Source organism: Canis lupus, chromosome 24, assembly GCF_048164855.1.
Source record: "Canis lupus baileyi chromosome 24, mCanLup2.hap1, whole genome shotgun sequence".
NCBI lineage: Eukaryota > Metazoa > Chordata > Mammalia > Carnivora > Canidae > Canis > Canis lupus.
In genome coordinates, this window is record NC_132861.1 from 3,202,019 (window position 1) to 3,223,940 (window position 21,922).

General features: G+C 38.2%; 1 long non-coding RNA gene across 2 annotated transcripts in view; it reads left to right on the top strand.

The window, feature by feature from the left end:
- The window catches only part of LOC140616612 (uncharacterized), a 29,988-nt gene extending 14,616 nt beyond the window's left edge, over nt 1-15,372 (top strand). For both annotated transcript variants that reach the window (XR_012017015.1, XR_012017016.1), the window contains 2 exons: nt 11,200-11,315; nt 15,237-15,372. This is a non-coding gene — a long non-coding RNA (uncharacterized lncRNA). The remainder of the gene's footprint in view (nt 1-11,199; nt 11,316-15,236) is intronic.
- Nucleotides 15,373-21,922: the final 6,550 nt, after the last annotated feature.

The window sequence follows — 21,922 nt, forward strand, 5'->3', positions numbered from 1 at the left end:
TCACATTCTTTTCTTCCCTTGGCTGCCAGCAGGTAGTCATTCTTTTGCTCTTCTTCAGAGCCTCATCTTCCAAAAAATGTTCCCAGCCAGGCCAGGTGGTCCTTCCATGTACTTGCAAATCACCCTACAGATGGTTCGGTAATAGCACATCTCCCATTATATATCATTATCAATACATTTTTATTATCCCCACTAATCTGTGAGCTCCCTGAGGATAGAGACAATCTCATTTATCTTTGAATACTTGGCACTTTGTGCAGTTTCTGAAATGCAGTGGGAGTTGATTAAGCATTTTTGGAGCAAATTAAAAATTAATATGAATAAATGGATAGACTGATTTATTTAAATAAACTGTGACCCAAATTGAAGAAAGTCTATTCCATTCTAAAACAAACTGAAAACATAAAATTTCTATAATTGTCAAGTTCCTCACCCGGCATTTAGTTATTTGGAGGAGAAACTCGTGGCTACCTTTGGTTTGCCTCTGTGACTCATTTTCTCCAGTAATGCATCACTTATTGGAGTCCTCTAGGTCTTACCTCCACAATATCTACAGCATCTAGCTTCTTCTTCCCACTTCCACAGCTTTCTCCTTTACTCAAGTCCTGAATTATCTCAACAATTTATCAGTCACTTCCCTTCTTTCTCCTTTACAGTTCATTATCAAATAATCTCTTTTTTGGCACATTGGTACCATTTTTTTCCCCTCCAGTTCTTGATATTTCTTGATGCATTGATGTATCACTTCCTGGATCAAATCCTTTAATAAAACCCTAGTCCAAAATGTAGAGTAGTAGTTTCTTAAAATTTGAAAAATGATCACCCCCTCCCAGGTAAAACATTTTGAGAATGTGCTGTGTACAGCTATGCACATATTTATAAATGTATGTTTAAGTTATGACTGTCGTGATGTATTAGATATGTTCTTAAACAGGCATAAAAATGTAAAAAGTTGAGCTAAGGGATAATAAAAAATATTTGCATAATTACTTTATTAATGTTTCAAAGAACTTTCTTGCTAAGTCATATCACTAATATTATATTTATTTAGTAAGCATATAATATAAAATTTATGCTTAACTTTTTTATGTAAGTAGCTTTTGTGTGTATTTATACATATTTATGGCATATATATGATTTATTATTTCTGGAAACTTTGGTTAATACTCTATGGCACGGTAACTGAGGTTGCTGTTCAGTTTATTTCAATGCCTACTTTAAGGGCTATCATGGAAAAAAGAAAAAAAAGTTTCCAGATTTCACAAAGACATAATGTATGCCACACCATTCACAAGAAGGTTCATTGTAAATAAAATTGGATCTACATCCATATTTCAAATATGACTTTTTGGAAGTTATTTCTTGTTGGATCTATGTTTTGTAACATGGCCAAAGAATATCTTGCCTTTAGTGTAAAAGGAGTGTCAGCTCCGCCACTTTTTCTTTATCCGAGATTTTATTATTAGTATCATCTTCAATCCGTGGGTTCTTAGAAGGAATCCTTTAAAACTATAAGTCATTTTGTGAGTATGCATTTAGTTAAAATTAGATGATGTAGTCTGTCAGTTCATTTACCACAGCTCCCAAATCTGCAACTCCCTGAAAGGTAGGTAGTATGGTACAGTGAGCAGCTCACTGGAAACTTGCCTCTCAGCATTCTGGGGCACCCTCTCTGCCCTCAGAATGCCTACCCTACTGTCCATGAAATAAGACATGTGACCTTGAAATATGGTTAGTGAGAGAACCAGTCAAGAGGGTGAATTTTAGTAATGCTTACTTTTTTTTTAGTTTTTAAGGTTAAAAATTAAAACTCACTGAAGTTTTGATGTCTCCTCACACCCCAGGGCATGCTCTTACATACCTCCCAGAGCTCAGACCCCACCTTGGAGAACACTGCTGTAGAGGATCGGATCCATACTGCTGTCTCTAGCTTCCAAGTACTCTGTAATTTGACCCTAAGCCATCTTAGAAATGAAACCTTTTATTTCACTCACACCACTGCCCCATCTTTATTTTATGCTGCATTGCAGGTGTTTTATTCCTTATTTCTAAACATACCCGATATTTTTGTCTCCACTGGGCATATGCCCTCCCTTCTATCTTGAATGTTCTCCCCACTTTACCACAGTATCTCTACCTATCAAGTTTCTCCTCCATGAAACCTCTTTACATTTGGGTGTAGTTCCTCTGAACTGAACAAAAGTTCACAGAACTTGAAGATTCTCTTTGGCACATGAATTAGAAATAATTATGTGCATGTATTATCTCTTCTATGAGCAGATTATAAACACCTTAAGTAAAGGCACTGGGGTCTCATTAATTTTTCTGTTCCTAACAATCATCCTACAAACTTCCTGACATGCAGTACACATGCATTAGGAGCTATTGTGATACTATAGAACAATATGAAGTTGGAAATCATAAAGACCTGACTTGCAGAAGAATTAGCATTTTTGTGAAAATTTTGGAAACAAAATTACCTTCCATCATTTAGAGCCTCCCAATAAAAGAACGGTTATACATTCATTCTCACCGGAAATGCCAACAGGAGCCAGCTGATAACCCCTTAGGGACATGCAAAAGAGACTTTTCCATTTGGTGGAAATCAAATTAAAGTTCCTTTCAGTGGCATGACTCTATGATTTGGAAGAGAAAGAAATACCAAATCTCTAAAGGTGATTTCCAAAGAGAAGACTGTTACATTTTAAAAGTCATTTGCCATATTTCATTTACCATTTCCATTCTAATTTATTGACTAACTCTTATACAAGATACCATTTTAAACACAAGAAGTGTTTGAATTTTAGGTTTTGGTAAGTTTGGTCATATTGCATATTAACTAGTTTTACATATTAACCAATTCAGTAATTGATTATAAATAAGCCAACTTTAGAGGATTGGCTGTCCTGTTGATAACAAGAATTATTAAATCAATTAATTCAGTGTAATATCATCCAGCCATGTTCTGTAGGCACAGACAACAAAGGCAACTTAGGTAATGGAAGTTACATCATTTTTTGCAGGACTGGTTTTGTCATCCTCCATACTCAGTTTTTTGACTATGTAGCAATCAGAAAAAAAGTAGTTACGAACACTGTCTATGACTAAGACTGTTACTAACTAACCTACCAGCAGAAAAGTATAAAATACACAGGCACATGAACACACACACACATATACATGTCAGTGGTGCTTGAAACACTCATCATCAGAGTCTCTTCCGAGAGATAATGTGCTGGTACACTTTTTAATTAAAGCTGATGCTCCCTGAAGTTATTTGTGGTATTCTTATAGTCTAGCTTGAGAAACACAAAGGATGGGTTACAAGATTAAGAAATAGTAAGAGTGAGGGATCCCTGGGTGGCACAGCGGTTTGGCGCCTGCCTTTGGCCCAGGGCGCGATCCTGGAGACCCGGGATCGAATCCCACATCGGACTCCCGGTGCATGGAGCCTGCTTCTCCCTCTGCCTGTGTTTCTGCCTCTCTCTCTCTCTCTCTGTGACTATCATAAATAAAAAAAAAAAATTTAAGAAATAGTAATAGTGAAAGGACCCTGAAGTTGCTTAAAAATAGAGAAACACCCATGATGTAGATGATGTGGAAGAGAGGTCATATTAATTCAGAGTCATTCATCATGACTACACTATGTATGACCACCCTTAGCTCCTAAAGAGCCCCAGCCCTGGGAGTGCATGGTCCATCAGCAATCAGAACCAACCTTTTAGAACGTTCTAAATTCTGCCACCTTTGGACACCAGGGAATTCACCTATCAGTGAGTCGAATAAAGAGTACAGACAATTCTCCATTTTATTTAACCAAACCTTTAAATTACACTTACCTACCATGTTTACTCAATCATCTTCACTATTTAATTTTCCCCAGTACAGTGGAAAGGACAATTAAGTAACTCAGGATTCAGCAAATCATAGTGTAAGCTTTTTAAAGGTGTTGATTTTTTATCTTTGGCACAGACCCGCTGCATCTCTTTGGAGTGAGAGGGAGGAAGATCCATGTTAAAAGGAAAAAATGAACAAGGAAGGAAGAAAGGAAGGAAAGGAGGAGGGAAAGGAAGAAAGAAAGAAAAACTGTTTTAAAAGGAAGGAAGGAGGAGGAAAAGAAATGCTCCCTATGTAATTTTTACTATTAACCAATTTTGGAAATCTCTAATTCAGTGGTTTTTCAAATTGTAGTTCCTCCATCAGAAACTTCAGCATCATCTGGAAACATACTAGAAATGCAAATTCTTAGACAGCACTCCCCTCCCGTGCCCCAGACTCAGGGCATCAGAAGCTCCAGGGTGGGGGCTCAGCATCTGTGTTTTAGCAAGTCCTCTAAGTGACTCTGTGACACACAGACACTAAGGTCTGTATTCTACTGCTCAGGCTTAAAATTAAAGCATGTGTGTTTTTCAGTGAAGGCATATCCAAATACGACAGGCCCCAAAAAGAAGCTTTGTCCCTGCAATAATTTTGTGCGCTCTCTCCCTTTCACTCTGGCAGTCTCTCTCTCTTTCTCTGGTTCTCACAATCTTAGGTAGATTATGAAAAAATAAGTAAACATAAAGTGGAATTTGTATTATGGTTAATGCATGCATGCCTCAACAGTTTTCTTTGTTTATAGTTAAAAGGACTTGAGGTTAAAGAACATGTGGTATTCACTTATATACCCTACTGCAAAGATCAGTATAATGCCTTACACATTCATAAATATTTATTAATGAACATTTAAACTATTGCCTTATAGAAAGCACGTTTTCTGTTTGGAATTTACAAACACATCCAGTTAGGGTGGTGGATCTTTAATTTCTGTTCTGTGGGCACATGCTCATCTAATGTGACAAACATAACATGTATGTTTATAGCTTAAACGTAATGGAAGTTAATTATCACAATCAAGAATAGCAATTCAAACTAAGTATCCTACTAGTTTGTGATCAAAAGCATAATTTTCCTATATGAAGGAAAATCAGATTCTCAGTTCAGTCCTAAGTTCTTAAAACTTACTTAAGTACTTAAAACATGATTCAGTAAATCATGGTTGATAATGATAAAATTGGTATCAGGGTTATCATGCCTTTAAGTAAAGATTCATCAGAAAATTTTTATCATTCCTGACAACTTAAAACAAATTTAGGCTGGTCAGATAATTGGAAAATATTTGCTAATAACTAACATACTAGAAAAAGTACATAACATGTTTTTACTGAAATATGATGGGATTTTGAAAATGCTAAAACCATACAGATGCTTAAAAGCAATTTTTTTCATGATCACAGATTTATGGTTCAGTTAATCAATATTTGAATTATATGTTTGTAACTCCGTTGTTAAACCATTTCCCTATAACCTACAAATTAATATTAATGAGAAATCCAATAGCATTCAGCTGCAGCATTCTGTCACTGTGCTAGAGTAATTATTGATTTTAATTTTAAATATTAATGCAATGCACTTTTTTGTCAGCTTAAAGCAATAATTGCACAGAAACAGCAAGACCTAAGTCAGGTAAGATTCTATTGCAGGAGATTTGATAGCAAAGCTGTCAACAGTGACTGCTTAACAAAACTTGAATTGTGCTCTCCAGCAACTGGCATATGATTATGAATGATTACATCCCTCATAATGAATAGCTGACCCCTGGGGTTATTTGGTTTGCAGCTTTCAGCCCATCTGTTTAAAGAGATGGAGTGGTTCCTTCTGAACAAGAAATTTGATCATGAAACTAAGGAACAGAGCCACCAAAACAGCTGGTGTTTGGTACCAGGAGAGAGAAAAGAAGGGGAGGAATGACAATAGATGAACTTGTGAAGTCCCAGCATCTTAGTGTGAGAGGTCTGATAAAATATGTACCACATATTATTGAGCCCAGTCATACTCTTTATTCTGAAAGAGGCAAAACAGTATGCTCTAATAATCTCAGGTTAGAGAAAACAAATTTCTCGTGAATCAAAATGAGTTGATTCCAAAGCCTGATTAACAAATTATAGGACAAAAAGCAACCGGATCCTTTCACCCCCACACAGGGGCCCCAAACTAGGAGGGAAGGAAAGGAAGGAAGTGCCGCTGGAGCTTGGCTAGCCCAGGGACTGCAGACAGAGGTGACCACAGACCCTCCCACGGATGCTTAGCACACACTGTTATGAACCATCCCAGATGCCACCAGCCCCCAAGCCAGTTACTCTCCTCTCAGCCTTCTGGTAGTCCTTCAGGCATAGGAAGAATTGCAGTAAATTATCTGATAGTCTTGCAAAAGATCCTCAGATCCCACTCAAGTTTCACTAAAGACATAGTTCAGAATTGCATGATGTCTTTAGTTCTCAAGTCTCTTTTTTCTCCTCCTGTCTGGGACAGTTTCTCCACCTTTTCTAACTTTTATGACTTTAACACTTCTGAAGATTATCAGCCAGTTATTTTATAGAATGTCCCTCAATTTCACGTTCTCTGTTTCCTCATTCAGTATGTGTTATTGGTAGATCTATCACTGCAGTTGTTGCTATGTTCTTATTGCATCTCAGGTGGTACAGCATTGTAATTTGTCCAATTTACTGATGGTGCACAACTTGATCATTTGATTAATGTGTTGTCAGTGAGTATTCTTCACTGAAATATTATGCTTTTCCCGTTTATATTTAATAAATGTTTTATAGGAAGTAATTTGAAACTATGTAAATATCCCATTTTTTGTCAAACTTTAAACTTGTTTGTTTAGGACTTAGAGTTTTTTTTATTTTTTTTCAGTGAGTCATAATCCATTGCTATTATTATTTATTTTTATGCTCAAATTATCTCAGACTTGGCCAGTAGGTAGCCATCCAAATTGGTTCCTGTGTCTTTTGATACAATCCCATCTGAATTTGTGCTTGCTTCCTGTCATAATACTATATTCCAGGCTCATCTCATAATTTCCCTGCCTACATCAATATCTATGTATCCATTTACATATATTGAAAATGTGAATTCACATCAATCATTTTATCTCCAGTAAACACCACGGGGATCATTTTAGCTTTCTACCTTTCTGTGATTATAACTCCCTTCTCAAACAGTAAGAGACTTGGCCTTAACTATCCATAATATTACTTATTTGCTCAGTCCATCCTACATAACCTAACAGAAACTGGGCAAAGGATTTAGGCAGGCAATTCACAAAAAAGAATATCTAATTGCCAAGAAGCATATAATCAGAAATCACTAATAATCAGAAATCACTAATAATCAGAAAATGCAAATTCATGGGCACCTAGTTGGCTCCATTGGTTGAGCATCTGCCTTCGGCTCAGGTCATGAGACTAGGCTCCCCACTCAATGAAGAGCCTGCTTCTCCCTCTCTCTCTATGGTTCCCCCTGTTCTGCTTTCTCTCTCTCTCTCTCTCTCTCTCTCTCTCCCTCCCCCCCCCCGTCAAATGAATAAATAAAATATTTTTTAAAAAGAATGCAAATTCAAACCACAATGAAATTTCACTACACACCCAAGTGGGTGAGGATGGAGAACACAATATCACTTTATGCTAGTCAGGTATACTTTTTATTTTTATTTTTTTAAGTAGGCTCCATGCCCAGTGTGGAGCTTAATGTGGGGCTTGAACTCATGACCCTGAGATCAAGACCTGAGCTAAGAATGAGAGCCAGAAGCTTAACTTCCTGAGCCACCCAGGCGCCTCTATGCTAGTCAAGTATAAATTAGTACAACCATTTTGGAAAAGATTTTGGAATTCATTATAAAACTTGATAGAACAATTCCACTATTAAAGTACATTCAAAGAGTGATTGATCTTTATAATGAATCAAACTGAAAGCTACCTGAAAGCCCATCAACTTCTGAATACATGAATAAATTGTGGAATATTCATACAAAGAAACATTAGACAGCGATAAAAAGGAACAAACTCCAAAAGATACCCAACAACACAGACTAATTTCACCAACATAACATTGAGCAAAAGAAGGATGACCTTAAATGATGGCATCATATGAGATTTTACAAAAAACTATACAGAACAAAGTGTTGACAGAGGTGGTAAAACTCAGTTTGAACAGTGCTTGTTTGAAGAGGTGAAGGAAAGAATTATATTTGAGGAAGGGCAGGGGACATTTCTGGAATGCCATAATGCTCTACTTGCAATTTTCTATAGACATATTTTATGGTTTAAAAATGTTCAAAATTTATCGGCCCTTCCAGATGCCAATAATTAATGTAAGGTCTTCTTCTCTGATGTATCGGATTCAAATTCTCTGTCAGTCTTATAAGCTCTCTTAAGTCAGTCCTAATTTATTCATCCAGTCTCATCCCTTAGTTCTCTATGATATGTATTCTATAAACAACCAAGTCATTGCCAAAGAAAAATTGGGAAAAGTCAAGAACAGGCAATTCAGAAAGAAGAACTATGGTAAAAACCACTTTAAAAAGCAATTAAACAAAGATGCAAATCTTCAATATTGATTCCTTACTTATCAGATTGGTAAAATACTGACAACATCCAGTATAGTAAAAGTGTGGGGAAATAGGAATGCCCATTGAAATCTAGATAAGAAGAATAATGAAAGAAAAACATTATAATTGGGTGATAAAGAAATCAGCTGAAAGCAATGAAATGATGTTAGTTGAAAAATATACCCAAGAGGCAAAAGGGAGAAACCAAGCTCAATCAATACTGGAAAAAAGAATATGAGAGAAATACCAGATTGTGCAATCAAAACAATACATGAACTTATATTTTTTTCCTTAAGTCATCATCCTTTTCCCAAAGTGCTTTGACAATGGTCAGTCCCCTCCTTGTTTGACTCTAAAATTCTTTGGCAGGGAACAGGGTTTCCATAAAAGAAATTTAGAACAGAAAAAAAAAGTCTAATGATGAAGTTAATCCTCGAATAACTTGAGATGGGAATTATATATGACCCTTCTGAAATGCAAATATTGTCTTGATTATTTCTTAAATTTACCAAATAGAAGCAATGAGAGATTCACTTAAGCACTGAGAAGTCCAGCAGAAAGGTAGCTAAGTGAGAGTAGGTAGGAGAACAGAGGATAGTTCCAGGGAAGGAAATAACATGGTCATATCTACTTACAAAGCTAACTAAATACAGGCAAAATAATGACAAAGATTGTACTTTCTAGTCTTCCAATTCTCCATGTCTAGTTTGGGGCTCCCTTCTTTTTGTCCTTTTATAAAAGAGTTAAATACACTAAGGTAAGGCTGTCCCCATATTGTCTAAGACTTCTCAGGGAAGTCTAGTCCCTTCCACATTCCATTCTTTGTAGCTATTTCTCATTCTTTCAAGTTCCCTCTGCTGAAATCCTAATGGATCGACATTATCCCTCTCAGTGGATGCATTTTAACCAGGACTCTGTCTAACTAAGGAGGAGACTAGATAATGCTCTTTAAGTTGTCAGAAGATATATATATGGTGGGGCTTTTGTATGAGTTCCATTTATGAACTTCATCTACAAGTAATTCTTGAATCTTCCTCAGTATCTTGGCATCTGGAAACTGGAAACTAATCGAGGGAAAAAAAATTCCATCAAAGTGAGACAGTCTCCATCTTTTTGTCTCAAGATTTATAAAAAGAACAATGATTGCTCATTGGAACTATCATTAGAAGTCAAAGTCAAGGACTGCTCAAAATCAAGTGATGAAATAGAAGCTTTAATTTTAGAACAAGCCAGGTGGCTTTCTCCTCTAATCTGATATGCTCTGTCCAGTTAAGGAAGAATCCTATCCTCACATCTTATCTATCCAACAGTTTAAAAGGATCCAATGTTATCATTTACGTTAAGACTTACATCACTAATAATAAATGTGTTACTTTCTAAGAGATATTTATATTTTGAATAGAGAGAATTCTTTTTTAATTAAGAAGAAGAATGTTCAGTGCTGGAATTTATGGAGATTAGTTCCAGGTTGGAGGACAAAAGTCTCTTCTCAAAAACTATTGGAGCAGGTTTATTTTGATAGTAGTCTTGACATATTACTTAAATCAGAGGCTGCAAACTGGCACACATGGACCAAATTTGGGCCACATACATCTCACTTAGCCAGCACAGAATTTTTACAAAATCTAAGCCAATAGTTAAAACTTAAAAATTTGAATTTCCAGCCTCTCTCTCTCTCTCAGGAGAGGAGGAGGAGGAGGAGGAGGAGGAGGAGGAGGAGGAGGAGGAGGAGAAAAGAGTATTTTTATTACTGTCCTTAAATTTCCATAAGGCAACAGTCATTTGGAACAAAGATAGTTCTGCCTCTTTCAATAGGCCATGAACTTTCCAGTTTGCCACAGTTCACATCACATCCTTGTTCCCATGCAAATACTAAGGTCAAATGTCAGTTACTATTTATTATCAAGTACCATTTTGCTTCCAGTAGAAAAATATTCACTTCTTTGCATTTTCCAAAAGTAGAAAAATAAGAGACAGAGAAGGCCACTTGACTTTTCCTATATTCAGGCCTACTTTACTCATTTCTACTCATCTGCAGGTCTCTGTAGGCATTTGAGTTTGAGATTTTTAATTTAAATAAATTAACATGCCTTTACACATTGAACCATTCAACCAAAAAAAAGTTGAGAATGAAACATATTGGATAGAAAAATTTGTAAGACGAGATGGGAGAGTCATTTTATATATAGCAAAAATATGAATGTATATTTCTAATATTTATTATCTCCCCTCCCCCCAAAAAAAGGGAAAAAGAAAGCATAAGAAGTACTATAGAAGTGCAGAGGTGGAGAAATGTGCTCCCCGGATACAGAGGGAAGCCTAGAGGAAGACACTCACAAAGTAATTATTGAGCCAAGCCTTAAAGGATGAGAGGAATTTTTCCCAGCAGAGAGAATTTTATCACTTCATGATGAAGTCTGGGAGTAAATACTGGAACTTATTCTTTCCCATTTCCATTTTTTTCTTGTGCCATTCATTACAGTTTTCCACTCTTGAGTCCCCGATGTATGAGTTCCATTTATGAACTTCATCTACAAGCAGGATAACATGGGTACATGAAATCCAACAATATCGCTCTCAGTCACACCCAACAGAAGCATTTCTATTAGAACTTGCAGCTGACAAACTTGTAGGGTGTAGAAAGAGTCCTGTGGTTGGAACTGCTTCTTCCTCCCTCTGTGACTTTGAGCAGGATGAAACTTCTCTGAGTCTTGGCTTCCCCTTCTATACATTGTACATGGAAAAATTTCATCTCTCCTCTCTTGCAGAGCTCCTATGGAAGCTTAAAGGAAAGCATATGAAAATCCATTTTAATCTATGACATGTTCTTCAAATATGGGTATGATCCTGAAGAGTATCCAGCATAGAAATGGACACACAGAAGGTACTCGAGATTTTTAAAAAATAATTTTTTGTTTGTTTTGAATACTTGGAAATTTACAGAAAATTTGCAAAGAGAGTTCAGAGTATTCCCATATATCCTTCACCTGGTTTCAGTTTTCTGCTAATGTTTTCATCTTACATTACTGTGGGACATTTGTTAAAATGAAACCAACATTGACACCTTACTATTAGCTAGACCTCAGATTTATTTGGATTTCTGCTAATGCCCCTTTTCTGTTCAGGATCCCTTCCAGGACACCTTATTGACTTAGTCATGTGCTTCCTTAGTCTCCTCTGGTCTGGCAGTTGCTCAGTCTTCCTTTGTTTTTTAATAAGCTTGGCAGTTTTGAGGACTATTAAACAGGTGTTTTGTAGAATTTCCCCCAGTCTGGGTTGCTCGGTGGTGATGAGACTGGGGTTGTGAGTTTGGGGAAAGAATACAGAGGTGAAGTGCCCTTTACTCACATCATATCTGATATCCAAATGTCACTGGTAACATTCACCGTGGTCACCTGAAGAAAGTGTTGTCAGCTGCCCCTCTCCCACTGTAAATTACTATTTTTCCCATTCCCTACTCTACCTTTGTGAGCCACTGAGTCCAGCCCACCCTCAAGAGAGTAGGGGTCAGGGAGCAAAGTCCACCTCCTGAATCTACATACATCATTTAGAATTCTTGAGGAAACTTCATAGTTTTTGAATCATCAAATAATAGAAATAGTATTAATTGATGTGAGATTCATTTTTTATTCCCTGCATACTTAAGCTCTGGTAAGAATGCTAAGATTAGACTTTAAGCCAACCTGCAGACAATGGGTGAGGGAATGAAGAGTCCCTAAAGACCTACAAAATCCACAAGATAGAAAATGAGCCTCTTTATGCCTGAGAGTTAACTGTAATTGCAGCCACGTCAGCGCCAGGGAGCGGAGCTTCCTAGTGTGGGAAGCCATACTGCGGGTCACCAGCAGATAGCGCTGTTGAATAACAGCCGCGCAGTTTCCTGCTTGCCAGGCTGTACAAGTAGCAGGGTGCTATACTCAACTATTTGAGTTTGCCTCTGGAGAGCTATCTCTAAATTTTAATAATAAAAATAACATTTATTTGGTTTCTGAAAACTGATCAAGATACTGTCTGTGGTTTCTATGGCAATTCTAAAGCCTGAAATCAATTTTTATGGGAACAATCTCTTTATGTGATTGTACTCAGATGTTAGGCTCTATTCTCACAATGGTCAACAATGTGAAGAATTAGGAGCTCCTAGATATTTTTGCAGACTAGTTTGCTTTGTATTTTACCCACAAGGGTCATTAATTGTTATTAGCTATAACTGGTATAAATCAGGAAGGGGTATAACACTTATGAGCTGATGTTTCTTAATAAGGATTTGGGGATGGTCTTGACATGTCTTCCCCATAGAATCCAAATATATATGTTCCCCTAAGCCAGATTGTCAATAGACTCAGATGGGGAGTGAAAAAGGAAAGAAAGAAGGGGGAGGGCATGAAGTAGAATTGGACTTGATTAGAGGAAAGAAAATAGACACAATCTAGCTTTGGGGGGACTTCAGCCTCAGATTTCCTGACTTGAGAGAAAATGTGTATTTCTACGACATCCCCAGTGTTCACTTTTCATTAATGTATTAAGTATCAAAGATGATTTCCACTGGAAAACTTTTTGGGGCTACCATTTTGTAGTATTTTATATCCCATACTGATTGAATTTTATAGTGTATCAAAATTGGGGTACATTTTGACAATTTTATTTATATGAAAAACTTAGTCAAAATCTGTCTTCTTTTTTGAAAGAAAGTATGGAAAACCTAACAGATTGCATATTGAATAATTATGTTTAAAAAGAAATCTCACCTTAACTTTTATACAGCAATCCATCTTAAAAAGACATACCTTTTTTGGTAGGTTTGAATGTGTTGGCTTATTTGTTTCTGAGAGAATTCTAAGACTAGAAAAGAAGTCTCACTAAAATAATGGTTCAATTGCTTCTATGTATTGAGCAGTGACTATGTGCTTGGCACTGTCGTTAAGTACTTTACATATATTATCTCATTTAGTCTTTAGAATAACACTATGGCAAGGTATTATTATTTCCATTTTACAGATAAGCAAATTAAATTTTAGAGAGGCTAAATAACCTACTTATCCAAGATGAGAAAAACCAGTAAGTGGCTGAGCCCAGAATCTGGCTGCTCTAAATCATAACAGGCCTTCCTCCCCATAGGATTTTTTTTTTAAAGATTTTATTTATCTATTTGAGAGAGAGAGAGAAAGAGGGAGCATGAGCAGGGGGAGGGGCTGAAGGAGAGGGAGTGAATCTCAAGCAGACTCCCCACTGAGTGTAGAGCCCAATGCAGGGTTCGATCTCATGAGCCTGAGATCATGACCTAAGTCAAAATCATGAGTTGGACACTTAACTGACTGAGTCACCCAGGCATCTGCCCCATAGGAGGTATTTCTATGGCTAAATCAAATTCAGATCAATCTTACCTTGGTGGCATCAAGTCATTATGCTGTATCTTATACTTCTATTTATCTTTATTATAAATCAACATTTAATCCAAGATACTCAGAAAATATCTAGAGTAAAACCAAAACCAAACAAAAACAAAAAACAAACAAAAAAACCCCTAATATCTTCATATAAAAGAAGAAAAGCAATTGGATTTAGGTACATTATCCTTCGTTCTGACCCTCAAAAGGGTTTTGGTCTTTGCATGCTCTTTGGCAAATTAATTGTACCCTGAAATTCATCTTAAAAGGGTAGGTCGGGGAGCCTCAGTGTCTCAGGTGGTTAAGCTGCCTTCGGCTGGAATCATGATCTCAGGGTCCTGGGATCGAGGCCTGGTATCAGGTTGAGCTTCCTGTTTAGTAGGAAATCTACTTCTCCCTCTCCCTTGGCCCCTCCCCCCTGACTCATGCTATCATGTTCTCTTGCACTCTCTCAAATAAACAAATAAAACCTTTTTTTATAAAAGGGTGGGTCAGACATTCATTGCAGGTTTGAACATGTTGGATTTTTTGTGACTTAATGAATTATAAGATGGCAGAAGATAAATTCTACAGAATCTGTCTAGGGAAGGGAAATGATTCAAAACTGATGGCTTAGATTAATTTATCACATTGGAAAGCTTGACATCAGGTTGTTCTGACATTACCCAGTACTGGCTAGTGCAACTGAACTGTTTTTAAGGCTTCAGGGTGTTATTTTTTTGTTTGTTTTCAAAGATTTTATTTATTTATTTATTTATTTATTTATTTATTTATTTATTTATTTATGAGAGAGAGAGAGAGAGAGAGACAGGCAGAGGAGAAACAGGCTCCATACAGGGAGCCTGACGTGGGATCTCGGGTCTCCAGGATCAGGCCCTGGGCCAAAGGCGGTGCTAAACCACTGAGCCACCGGGGCTGCCCAGGTGTTATTTGTATATAAGTGTAGGAACAAGAAATAGGAAAAAATTAATCCCTAGCAAACGGGTGCCTCTTTCACCTATATACCTCCTGGGGTTTGTTGAATCCTTGAGAAGTTTACCTCATATAGTTTTGGCTAACATGTTACAACAGGGCAATTCCAGATACTGGCCTGATTGGCTACTGATAATCATGTTCTCAGTCTCATTACAAAACCATGCAGGTTTTTTGTTTTGTTTTGTTTTGTTTGTTTGTTTTTGGAGGAGAAAACAATAGGATGATTAGATCCCTTGTTTTACATTGTAACTTGCTTAAGGTCAAGCACAATTTAGCAGCTAAATAGAACCCAGAACTGCATGTTCCTGACTTCAAGCTCCATGTTTAGATCTCCTATTAGAGTTTGTACCTCTCTCTTTTCTGCCTCTTTACAGACTAAAATGAAGGTTAGGAGCATCAGTCAAAACCCAAATGTTTATTCTCTGTCTCTTCTGTTTAACTCAAAGGCTCCTTTGAATAAGAAGACCAAGTCTTTCCCTTCTTTACCACACCATCATTGTTTTCCAAGTGACACTCAGGCTCAAATAAGACTTAGAAGACTTTTGGATCAAAGGAAAGTGGTAAGTGAAGACTTCAAATTTAGCAGTGAGTACATTATCCATAATTTCTGTTTAGGCATGATGGCTATGTAAAAACAATAGCCACCTATGTAAAAACAAAAGAAGAAAAAGAATTGAATTGGCAGGGAGTTTATAGCAAAGATAGAACTTGGGCTTCTCTTAGCCTAATGCCATTTTCAATATACCAGTGACTGAACCAAGTCTGCTCCCATGTTAATGTGTTAGGAGTGGAGATACTGGGATGCTAATCAATTTATTTTTTTTTAAGATTTTATTTATTTATTCGTGAGAGACACACAGAAAGAGGCAGAGACATAGGCAGAGGGAGAAGCAGGCTCCCTGTGGGGAGCCAGATGCAGGACTCAATCCCAGGACCCCAGGGTCATGCCCTGAGCTGAAGGTAGACATTCAACCACTGAGCCATCCAGGTGCCCCAATAGTAATCAATTTCTAACAGAAAAGTCACACAAGGCTGGGCTGTAATCCAAGTCACCCATAAATATCTTTTTTTTTTTAATTTAAATTGAAGTTGCCAACATATGGTATAACACCCAGTGTTCACCTCATCATATGCCCTCCTTAATGCCCATTGCCCAGTTACCCCATTCCTCCACTCACCTCCCCTTCTGCAATTTTCTGTTTGTATCCCAGAGTTAGGAGTCTCTCATGGTTTATTTTCTCTAATTTCTTAAGAAAAACTACTGAAGTTCCAGTCTTTGGTTTGCTTTCTGCCACCAGGAGGCCTTTGGTATAAAGAAATAAACATATAACATTCAGGGAAATCACATTCTAACATAAGCACTACCATTAATTCAAGATCTACTCCTCACTAAAATGAAGTTAATTGGTTCATTTCACCTCAGACAAGTGGTCGGGCGACAGAGAACAACCTTCTTAGGCAAAGGCCTGTCCATGGTTAATGTGCCATGGGTTAATGTGCCATGATGGAACTGATATCTGGGTCATAGTCTAGTCTAGATCCAGACTCTGAATCTGAGTCCAGGTCTTTGACTCCCCATTTAGCATTTTTTATTCAGCTGGATGCTCTGGGTTTTGATTTTATAGAAGCTGGGTCTGATTCATCTTGGAAAAAATACCTTTTTTCTTTTTTTTAAGACAGCAGAGTGGTGTATCTTATATATTCTTTCTTAAACCACTAATGTGGGCTTATTATTTTAATATTTTGGGTCACACCATTTGCTTCAACGTGGATGGAACTGGAGGGTATTATGCTGAGTGAAGTCAGTCAGTCGGTGAAGGACAAACATTATATGTTCTCATTCATTTGGGGAATATAAATAATAGTGAAAGGGAATATAAGGGAAGGGAGAAGAAATGTGTGGGAAATATCAGAAAGGGAGACAGAACGTAAAGACTCCTAACTCTGGGAAACGAACTAGGGGTGGTGGAAGGGGAGAAGGGCGGGGGGTGGGAGTGAATGGGTGACGGCCACTGGGGGTTATTCTGTATGTTAGTAAATTGAACACCAATAAAAAATAAATTAAAAAAAATAATATTTTGGGTCAGAGAGTCTCTTAGAAGATATGGAGCTCATGGTAAATGGGTGAAAAATTGTTTTTAAATCAATGTCCCTTGGAACATAATGTAATAATGTATTTTAAATAAGTTTGTTTTCTTTTTTAAAAACCAGTCTGAGGTTTGAGCCAGTAAACACCTAAGGAAGGTGCAAATCTAAGTCTCTGAGCAAGAGAACTATTTTTTTTTAACTGGGTCTCAAGAAGGGGATATTATCATAGTGCCTCTGGCTGTGATCACCCCCAGAGAATGAACACGTGTAAGACAAAGGAGACAGCTGAAATGCTCAAACAATACAGTGAAGAGACTTATGTTTCCAAGGGCAACCTGAGAAAGAGGTGCTATGGGGTCCAGAAAAAGTGTAGGGTGCAGGAAGGAGCAAATGAAGGAGGGGTCCAGGAAGAGAGACCCTACATGCCATGTAGGGCTGTAGGTAGGAAGAAGGTAGCCACCCCTGTAAAGCTCCCCACTGCAGGGGGCTCTGGGAGTAGAAGGCCCAATATTTCATTTTAGGTGAATTGTTTGCAGTGCTAAAATGCAACCCTCTCCCAGGTCATCCTGGAAACCGTTAAAAACACTGCCACCAGGCAGCCCCGGTGGCGCAGCGATTTAGCGCCGCCTGCAGCCCAGGGTGTGATCCTGGAGACCAGGGATCGAGTCCCACATCAGGCTCCCTGCATGGAGCCTGCTTCTCCCTCCGCCTGTGTCTCTGCCTCTCTCTCTCTCTCTCTCTCTCTCTCTCTCTCTCTGTGTTTCTCATGAATAAATAAATAAATAAATCTTAAAAAAAACAAAACAACAACACTGCCACCTAGTGCAGATAAAGATGAAGAGATCTTTTACCAATTAGGGTTCCAGAGGAGACTGGGTCAAGACTCTGTGAGACCCACAGCTCAGCATGAAGGGACAAGAGATTCTCCAAGCAACTTGCAGAAATAGGTAGGGGGCTCACTGGAAATGGCTTGGAGCCATTACAGAAGGGTTCAAGAGAAAGTTGACCCCAGAATGCTACAAGGGAACAGAAAAGAGTCTAGTAAGACTTCAGACCAGATCTGGGTTGTAGATATGCTCTTTGAATGGACATGTACTGTGTTGCAGTTCACAAGTTTTTGAAATGTATGTTCCCTTCAGGGACAACTCCTACCCCTCCTTACTCTGATCTGAAATATGCTTCTTCCTAAGCAGTTCTGTCCTGTGGGTTAGATTTAGTTATTTTGTGTTTCAGAGAGCTCGTTCAGTTGATAATAGCCTCCCACTTCTATTAAACATTATAATTATGTAAGTGATCTAGGTTATTTGAGGCAGATTAGAAAATACAGATAAGCCAAAAGAAAAGTGTCTCAGTGTTACCACACTTTACAATGTATATGTAATTGCTTGTTTGAATTACAACAGTTAAAACTTTACCTGCCCCAATCAAGGAGCAGCTGATTTGGTTAATATAATTGTAGCTATCTAAGGATTTCATGTTCTGAACTTTCAGTTGTTATGGAATGGAAATGTTTCCAAAGCACATCCTAAAATTTAGCACCTTTAAAGAACATGAGATGTATAATGCTGTCTTTTTTTTTTTTTTTAAGATTTATTTATTTGAGAGAGAGAAAGAGAGAGTGAGTGGGAGGGGCAGAGGGAGAGGGAGAGAATCTCAAGCTGACTCCCCAGTGAGTGTGGATCCCAAATGGGGCTTGATCTCATGACTCTGAGATCATGACCTGAGCCGAAACCAAGAGTTGGATGCTCAACCCACTGAGCCACCCAGGCACCTCTGTGGCCTTTTTGAGGATCTGATGATATTCTCCTATCAGTTATGGTATCAAGTATTTTTTATGGTGTTTATTCAGCACTGTTCTGATCAGCTTAGGTTCCCACAGGAGGATACGATTGACTTGTTTGAATGACTCTGTGGGCTGGAAGGGAGCTGAAAACCATTAGGTTGAGGACCAGGTGAGGCACAGCTGATTTGGCTAACAGGGAAGGTAGTTCGGTGACCAGCCTTTCCTTCTGGGTGGGAGGTATATCTGGCAAGAGTACGGGACTCACAGCTAGGCCTTTGGGGCCTACTGAGGCTCAACGTTATCAAGGCAGCCCATGAAATCTTAGGCCTGACCCTCCCTGTATGCCCCTGCTGTGTGCTCAGCAGGAGGAATAAGGTGGAGCTTGAAGAGCTGGCAATCAAGTTTAGGACACTCAGAACCAAATAATTACACTGCATTGTCATCAGCTCTACAATAGAAGAAGTATAAATTGATTGGAAGCATGGAGGAATGACTGGCTAATTGCCGGGGGCCCTTGAAGAAAGGCATCATGTCCAACATCAGTTATGGTTGCGAGTGGTCACTATAGGAGCTGGCAGACGGCAGAGAAACATAGCTCATTTCCCTGCACACGGTGAATGTCCCTTTGACTGCTAGTGCTTCCAAGCTGACATGTCTTTTTCATGGCACGCTATTCCTCATGTAGTAACAGTTTAGCCACAGGACCCATATTTTCCCATGCCTCCCAGACATGGTAACAGCCCTATGCTTATGCCTTCAAGGTAGAAGACACAGAATTGATATTTATCCCTCTCTCCCTGGAAACAAAACAAAACAAATAAAAACCAAAACAGAACGGTTGTCTTCTCTCTGTTTTTCCCTGCCTTGGTTCCTCTCCTCCCCCCTCTTTCTCTCTCCCTCTTCCTCTTTCACTCTCCCCCTCTCCTCCCCTCCTCCTCGTTCCTCTCTCCTCCCCACCCCCAGCTGTTATCATCCCCATCAACTTTTAATGTCTGTCTGCTGAACTGCTTGATGCTGTATACTGCTCTTAATTCTATTTTTATTCCTGCATCTTCCGTTCCTTGTCACCTTGCTCATGCTATTTTGCTTTTAACCTGCAGAGAGATTGATCTTCGGAAGACATAAGGAGCCAAAGAGCATTCTCCTCTCTTCTACACGTGTACATATGTTCTAGTTGGCAAGTTGACGAAACACAATCTTTGACTCTTCAACTCAGTGCTAACTGCTGGAAGTCAATTCCTGTCTTTTCTCCCAGCCCCATTAGTACAGACTTGATGTTGCTGCCATATTGGTCACAAAATAGTCTTTTTTTTTTTTTAAGATTTAATTTATTTATTCATGAGAGAGAGAGAGAGAGAGAGAGAGCCAGAGGGAGAAGCAGGCTCCATGCAGGGAGCCTGATGTGGGACTCGATCCTAGGACTCCAGGATCACGCCCTGGGCCGAAGGCAGGTGCTAAACCGCTGAGCCACCAGGGAATCCCAAAATAGTCATTTTTAATTAGTATTTCAACATGCTTACATTCAGTTTGTGATCTGATAGTCACATCACGGTCTCTGATGGGGGCCAATAAATAGTGATTCTCTTCTCCGATGCAATGTGGACAAATTGAGAGAAAAAATAGGCAAGTGGAGACCAAAAGACCATGGTTATTACTGAGGGAGTCTAAAACAGAGGATGTAGCTTAGCGAGAGGTAAACAGGCCTGCTAAATGGGCCCCTGAGCTTAGTAGATTTGCTAACTCTGTAAGGCTTGGCCTCTCTAGAGTCTTGCCCTGTACGGGAGATTCACCCATGTAAGAAAGGTACTGCTAACAGAGCACACAAAGGGGGTTCCTCCCAGGGCCTCCAATTACTCCAGCTGCTCAGATGAGTCGAGAGGGACTAACGTGCATTTAAGAAAAAATTCTCCTGAGGAAAACTAAAGCACTGGGGGGAAAGCATTTCTCCTCTACTATTTCACAATAGCTGTAATGCGAAATTGTGTACTTCAGAAAAACCAGCGTTTTTTAACTACTCTTTGTATCGTAATACTAAATTAACTGCTTGAGTTTTGGTTTCTTCTCTTAGATCATTCTATTAGACTATTCAATACTTGCGATGCACCTTATTTTGATGAAGGGGATGATTCACAAATTTAAAGTGCTATAGAAACACATCTTTGTGAATTCTCTCATAAGTTATGACTGATTGGTAGAAAAGAGTATTACAAAATAATTCTTATCTCTTATCTCATTATACTTATCTTTCTACATATTCTGGGAAAATTAAAAAAACAAAGGGTTGCAGAAGGGGAGGTGGGTGGAGGGATGGGGTAACTGAGTGACGGGCATTAAGAAGGGCACATGATGAGATGAGCACTGGGTGTTGTTATACTGTGTGTTGGCAAATTGAATTTAAATAAAAATTTTTTAATAACCCATAAAACATAGTCATAACACTGAAAAACCCAAGGTGATTTTTGCTACAAATAGAAAAAAGAAGTTAAAAGTAGCAAAAGCATGACACTGATTCAATATTAAACGTAATTATGTACTATCTGAAAATGCTCACTGGGTCATTTAGCAAAAAAATATATATAATGTATTGTGGACATTTTCCATTTTGATGGCTTAATGTGAAATATTTGCTATGTTAAATGCAATTTGACACTTCACATTTTTTGCTTCTTATGAATAAGTTATTGATTTAAAATTTGTACGCTGTTTTAGTCATAAAAGAATAATACAGAAAAATTATATGGCACTTTCGATTACTAAAGTAGTCTGCAAACTTTAAATGAATAATGGAGACAGCACCCCTGGGAGCAGGCCACAGACTCTATACACCTTATTTCCATGAGAGTTCCTGGGGAGTACAGTCATACAAATCACTATGTTTAGAAATTGTACATAACTACACACACACAATTTCTACAGGGAAGAGGGTGTTTGAATCTATCAAATACCTGACAGAAAGCTCATAGAAAATGAAATAGGCAAGCCTCCTATAATAGGATGTTAGGGCAGCTATTGTAAATGTATGCATAAATGTGTATGCAGAGAGAAAGAGAATTCTAAAAGCAATACATGATCTCACCTAGAGACTACTTGAAATGGAGACCAGGAAACCTGAGAGCTCACTTGTCCTCTGAGTTCTTTTTCCCTTTTATAAAAGATGGACACAATGCAGTAAAATACCATAGAAACGCCCATTTAAATTTGTCTTAAGAATGGATTCATGGAGTGCCTGGGTGGCTCAGTCAGTTAAGCATCTGCCTTCCA